Source organism: Nuphar pumila, unplaced genomic scaffold, assembly GCF_984573655.1.
Source record: "Nuphar pumila unplaced genomic scaffold, dmNupPumi1.hap1.1 HAP1_SCAFFOLD_1734, whole genome shotgun sequence".
Classification (NCBI taxonomy): Eukaryota; Viridiplantae; Streptophyta; class Magnoliopsida; order Nymphaeales; family Nymphaeaceae; genus Nuphar; species Nuphar pumila.
In genome coordinates, this window is record NW_028323751.1 from 659 (window position 1) to 7,118 (window position 6,460).

The 6,460-nt window shown below is 54.8% G+C and overlaps 1 pseudogene; it reads left to right on the forward strand.

The window, feature by feature from the left end:
• Positions 1-4,592: 4,592 nt before the first annotated feature.
• LOC149809100 (enoyl-[acyl-carrier-protein] reductase [NADH], chloroplastic pseudogene) lies at positions 4,593-5,693 on the forward strand (annotated as a pseudogene).
• Positions 5,694-6,460: the final 767 nt, after the last annotated feature.

Genomic DNA, 6,460 nt, shown 5'->3' on the forward strand with positions numbered 1-6,460 from the left:
GTATACTCAAGCTCCGCAAATTCGGACCGACTCCACAAAGCAACCAGTGGCTGAGGTTCCACGAGCGATCCTCTCCCCGGTCGTAGAGACTGCGTCCACACCCTACGTGCTCACCACGCTACAGCAGGCCAGGCTCCCACATGCTGGCTTACTAACACCCCCTGACAGCATGGCAAGCCGGTACGCTCATGCCTTTTCAGCTTTCCCGCCGCAGCAACCCGGCTCGCTGAGCCACGAGCCAACCGAATCAAGCATCTTGGCGGATTTTATTGTTGACACGATGTCCGCTCCCGGGTCTCCCGACAGCTCAGCATCTGCCAACCGCGAAGTCCTACAGGAGAATGTGCCTGTGCACATGGCAAGGCAGGGGTCGCTCATCGATGATCAATCTGAGCTGCCATCACAGCCATCTGACGAGGAATCGCACAACGCGCAGCTCCAACTCGAGCATCCAGGAAGCACCGAGGAGCGTACGTATCCGTCGCCGTACGTCACACAGCAATTTCTTTCGCACCTGCGCGCGACACGTCCCATGTTGGTTGCTCGCCAGTCATGTTCTCGGGCCCTCCCCCGCAGGAAGAGCCGGCCGCCTCGCATGTCGACGCGGCCACATCCCCTTTGCCGCTGCCCCCGCTGGCGCCCTTCAATGCTGAGGCACTCGTGGTGCATTCTCAGGCTTCAAATGGGCCCCTTCGTGTGGACGCGAGCACTTCTCCCCCCCTTCAGAAGCTTCGATCGTCATTCAAGCCGCCCATCGCGGCCTTCAGCTTGCCGCACTCCTTTGCAGACGCGTGCTTTTCCCCTGCCGAGGAAGAATCAAGCATATTTCGAGACTCGCCGTCGCCGAACCGACTCGCGGACACTGCCTCTTGCGCCGACAACGGCTCCGACGCTGAAAATGCTTCGCCAACGGCGCACGGCGCGTCTCAACCTGGCCAGTCCGATTTCCTCCTCGCCGAGTCATGCGACCAGAATGGCATGGTGTGTGAGGACGTGCATGTGGCGCGCTTGTCTGTAAGAACCGCTTCGACTGAGCGCTCGGCTGAGTCAATCACAGTGAAAGATGTAACATCTAAGCACCAAACGCGACACCTGCCGCCAACCATCTCAGAGATCGGTCCTTCGGCGCCCGTGGTTGCCTGCAATACCAGCATGGCTGAAACCAGCGCCCTCACCACAGACGTGCACATGCCGTCAATGACGCTCATTGTGGACCAGGCATTCAACCCGGATGCCCATGGCGCTGTTGAGCTGTCCTTCAGCTCCGCCCTTTACTCCCCACGACGCCCTGATGACAAGCCGTTGCAGCAACAGCCAGGCGAGTCGTCCGCGCCTGCAGCTGCTGAGGCGGATCCTCTCATCAATCCACACTCAGAAACCTCCACTGTGCCAGCCAAACCCGACAACTTTGCGCCTGCGTTGGCTGCTGCAGAGCCCCCGCCAGCATCCCCCACCGCCCGTGCTTTGGTGGCGCCCCCAATGCACACAGATAATTCCACTGCAAACGATACTTTGCCCTTTTCTCATCTCTCACCAGAACATCCTCGGCAGCTCGACGCGTCCATCGCCTCGAAGCACCCTCCGCCCACATCTTTGGGCGGCGCTCTGGTCACTGGCGGCCGCTACGTTGCGCTCAGTCACCACAACCTTCTGTCCTCAAACCAGCCCTCGACCACAGGCTCGTCGCGGGTGCTCCAGTCAGACATTACCTCGCCCTCGCGCCAACCATCTGTCATGGATGCTGACACAGCATATAGAGCGTCCCATGCGCGCTACCATGCGTCCCCTGTGCCGTCGTCAGATATGTTCCAGTCAGAGGCGGGGGGGCCTGAGACGATGTCCGTCACGGATGACGGGACTGTACCTGATGGTTCCGTGAGCGGGTTTTCCCGTGGTGGGCGCGCAGGCCTGCTGCGAGAGTTCAAGCAGGTGGTATGCATCCTCATGACTGTTTGAAGCAGCACATTTTCCCTGTGCTGCGCTAATGTGACTCTTGCAGCTCTCGTGTGTGATATGACCATACTGTATAAGCTTGTGCCTGCACAAATGCCTTGGGACATCCGCTTGAACGTGCCCATCCTCAGTGATGGTGCTGATGCCACTTCTGTTGTCCACCTAGAGGTAGAAGGCAGCGAGCCAACAAATTTCAACGCTCACTGATATCGTGTCAGCATGATAAGTTGAGTGGCACATGCTATGAGCCTTTCACCCCCGAATGCCTGCAGGATCTGACTGTGCGAGAAGTCAGAGATGGCGACCCCATGACAACCTTGAGAGCACATGTTCGCATCGCGTGCAGGTTGACTTCACGGTGGCAGACAACACATCGCAAAGTTGCTCCAACCCGATCTTTGTCTCGAAGTACGCGACAGCCACCACAGAAAGCAGCGCCAGCTACAGCATGAGCGTCATTGCAGATACAGCCACATGCAGCCCACCAACGTTCAGGGTGTCTCCCGGTATCAACACCAGCACGGGGACCGACGATGATGATGCGTCCGGGGTGGAATGTGTTCCTACTCTCGCTTTGTCTCGCTCCCATTCCCGCCGAGCTTCCCTCGAGCCACCTTCCAGGCAGAACTCGAAGCACCTGGACCACCCTTCCCAGGCTAGCAGCCCCCGGCAGCTACCTGAGCTGTCCCCCTGGGTACTCAATGTCAGCAACGCCAGCAACTCCACGACTGCTCCAAATGGTGTGCCTCCATGTCGTATTGCAGTTCGGATGGCCTCAATATATGCAAAGGATCAACTAAAAGAAAGCATCCAGAAAGCATGATAACACAATCGATCACATTGTAATATGACTGAAAATGTGTTTAAAAACGCAATTTAACATGCCTAAAGGAATATTATATCCGGGGAAAGAAGCAATCAATTAGGATTGCCTCTTGTCAAGTCCTCCGCTATATCACAGGTCGTATTGCGTGCAGAGCATGCAATACGACCTGTGATAAAGCGGAGGACTTGACAAGAGGCTGTGCTTTGCTTGTTACTGGCGACAACGGCGACTAGGATCTCCCTCGCCCTGTCACACATTTCAAGTAACAACTGTCTCAAACACTTACAGACTGCGCTGGATTAGAAATTGCCCCTCCAAGCTACCTCTCAGAGATACCGTTGAACATTTTACCAGGGAGCTGTACACGACGGAACATGTTGACCATTTTCTGGCGAGACCTCCACTGATAATCGTAGCAAAACACTTGCTTTGGCATGGAACTCGTTCTGTAAGTTTGGCATGTCCTCTCACAACGCTCGGCATATGCAGGCGTCGAGCAGTCCCTCCCATGTGCAGAGCTGCACGCCATCTCGACTATCAGCACAGACGAGCAGCCAACCACAAAGCAGTGGGTGCCGTGCACTCCCAAGCACCCGGCTCCCATCGTTCCGCCAGAGATGTCATCCATTCAGACTGGGCAGCCGGTCGACAGCACGCGTCGTCCGTTGAAAGCGGCAGCAGTGCTGTTCCAGGCAATACAGGCACACAAGGACGCAAAGAAACGGGAGCAGCCCGCGGCATCAGCACCGGCAGACTGGAGGGATGATGCCACGCACAACTCAGGGGTGTCCCGTGGCTTCGCTGCATCAGCTCCTCAGTTTGAGCATGCCCATGACTCCGACTTTGGCCACTCACCCAGCATGTCGTCCTGGCAGGACATCGCAGCGTATAGCCCAGAGCTCAGCCCCGGTGTCGCTGAGTTCCAGCCTTTCAGGCAGAACTCCAAGGTTATGCGCCGAGAGAGCCATAGGAGCAATCGGGCAGGCCGCAGCGAGGCTGCCGATGATGATTATGCACGCAACCCTCCTCGTTGTGGTTGTGTGATCATGTGAGTGCATGGGATTCCTTCATGGCTTCTTCACGTTGATAAGTGGACCCGGTGCCGCACACTGCGGAAACTTGCTGCTAGTTTTATGTCCCGTTTTATTGTATGGGGCAGAGTCGTCATTATCAGTAGTCTGCCCTTGAGTTGAAGATATTGCTATCATCATTGGGTTCTTGTATCTGTAACGAGGTATGAACTCCAGATCCGTTCCCCGGTTGCCTTTACAGTTTATGTGGATGCCTAGTATTTTGTAGAAATGTATGCTTGGTGTGATGTGATGAACCACACCCTGTCAGATTGGTGAACGCATCTAGTTCATGGTTAAGGCATGTACAATGAACTTATCGCTCTATTTAGATAGCATTGTCGAGGTAAAACCTAAGCTTACCCGGTCACACGAACTATGGATTGCTAAGGTTAGCTGGGCGTGGGCAAGCGGAGGACTGTGCAATCCTCGCCAGATAGAACGTTGCTGCGGTGTCTGAAGATATTGGAAGAACATGCATTTGCGTTTTTTGCGATAAGAGCGTGTTGTTCTCTGTCCTTGGGCACGCACAGCTACTTGATCGAGATAGCAAGTGCTGTGTCGACTCAGTCGATGATGTGGCAGCTGAGTACATGTCGCAGGCAGCAATGTGCGCGCGAATAAGGCACATCATTGCACTGAAAAGCCCAGCGGAGCCTTCTTCAACTAAGCTTCTCATATTAGTATCTCGCTGAAAGCTGCAAACGCAGTTTGCCTGGAATACATAGTAGGTGCGACTGACAATGGCTTCCACCGCTGTTCTGAGCAATGCCTGCAAGGCACCTGTCCTGGCGAGGATGTCTAACAAGGTAGCTCGTGTATCATCACGCTGTATTGTCCAACTTCACAAATCCGTGGCGCGACAGGCGTTTACATCACAGCGACCTGTGCATTCGACTCGAGGGTTTAGCACAAGGGCAAGAGCAAATGGCAGTGGCCTGGCGATAGACCTGACGGGCAAGAAGGTGTTCATTGCTGGAGTTGCCGATGACCAAGGTTTTGGATGGGCGATTGCCAAGGCAATGGCCGAGGCAGGTGCTGAGATCTCTCTTGGAGTGTGGGTTCCAGCACTCAACATTTTCGAGACTTCCCTCAGGCGCGGGAAATTCGACGAATCGCGCATGCTGAGCAACGGATCCCTGATGGAATTCGAGCACATTTATGCAATGGATGCGGTCTTCGATACACCAGCGGACGTTCCACAGGACGTGAAAGAAAATAAGCGATATGCTGGCAATGATGGCTACACCGTCTCAGAGGTTGCCGCCAAGGTCAAGGCTGACATTGGCAAAGTCGATGTCATCGTCCACTCGCTGGCAAATGGTCCAGAGGTCAAGAAGCCTCTGCTGGAGACCTCTCGCTCGGGATACCTGGCAGCCATGTCTGCGTCGTCGTACTCCTTCGTCTCCATGCTGCAGCACTTCGGGCCCCTGATGAGCCAAGGTGGGTCTGCAGTGACCCTCACATACCTGGCAGCATCCTCCGTCATTCCCGGGTATGGTGGCGGCATGTCGTCTGCCAAGGCAGCTCTGGAATCGGACACAAAGGTGCTCGCCTACGAGGCAGGCCGCAAATACGGAGTGAGGGTCAATACGATCTCAGCAGGCCCCTTGGGAAGCCGTGCTGCCAAGGCCATTGGCTTCATCGACGCTATGATCAACTACTCGTTCGCCAACGCACCTGTGCAGAAGGAACTTGCAGCCCGCGAGGTCGGAAACGTTGCCGCCTTCCTCTGTAGCGACCTGGCGTCTGCTGTGACCGGCCATTGCATGTTTGTTGACAATGGCCTCAACGTCATGGGTGTTGCTGGAGACTCCGAGACCATCAAGGCAGTGCAGGCATAGACCGAACCATGTTATTTATTGCAGGTCCATGTTTAGCCTTGTCCAAGCTCCTAGCGGTGTATGTGCAAGCATGAGAATTGATTCCATTCAGACCGTGTTCTGTGTAACTGCTGGTTGGACTTGCAAGAATGTCATGCTGGAACTCTTGAGTTGCACGTATCACTCCCGCAATCAGGTATGGCAGTGAGAAATCATCACAGGTCATAATTTATTGATGGAATGCTTTGTGGCACACAATGCATCAGGGGTTACTACCTAGGTGCGTGAATGTCACCCGTGGATCCTCGGCTGAGTAGGGCAACTTAGAAACATACTTCCCAACCCCATACCTGGGGCAGCGCTGCACACATATGTGGATGAAAGGGAGCAGATTCCCATCCACCCCGAGATGCACAGTCCCAACACCCGCCAACCCAAACGAAACGAATACGCCAGCCAAAAAAGGCGCGTTGACAATCTCCAGACATCCGCCATGTCGAAATGTTACAAACACCGTTGAACAACGAAACATTTGACATTGCCCTCATTGCATAGCCTTCTGCACGCATACAAGCCGGCAGCCATCTTGCCAGACGGCACAGCACAACGCATTGCTTCGAGAGGACTTGCGGGCGATCTGAGACCTGGCCTGGCAACAGGACAAGACAGTTGCCTGTGGCCCGTACAATCACCATGCATGAGGCAGAACTTGTTTCTAGGTCAAGGTGCAGGTAACTTATTTTTTTTTCAGGAATTCTTATTATTGTTTGCACAGGTACGGTGGATCA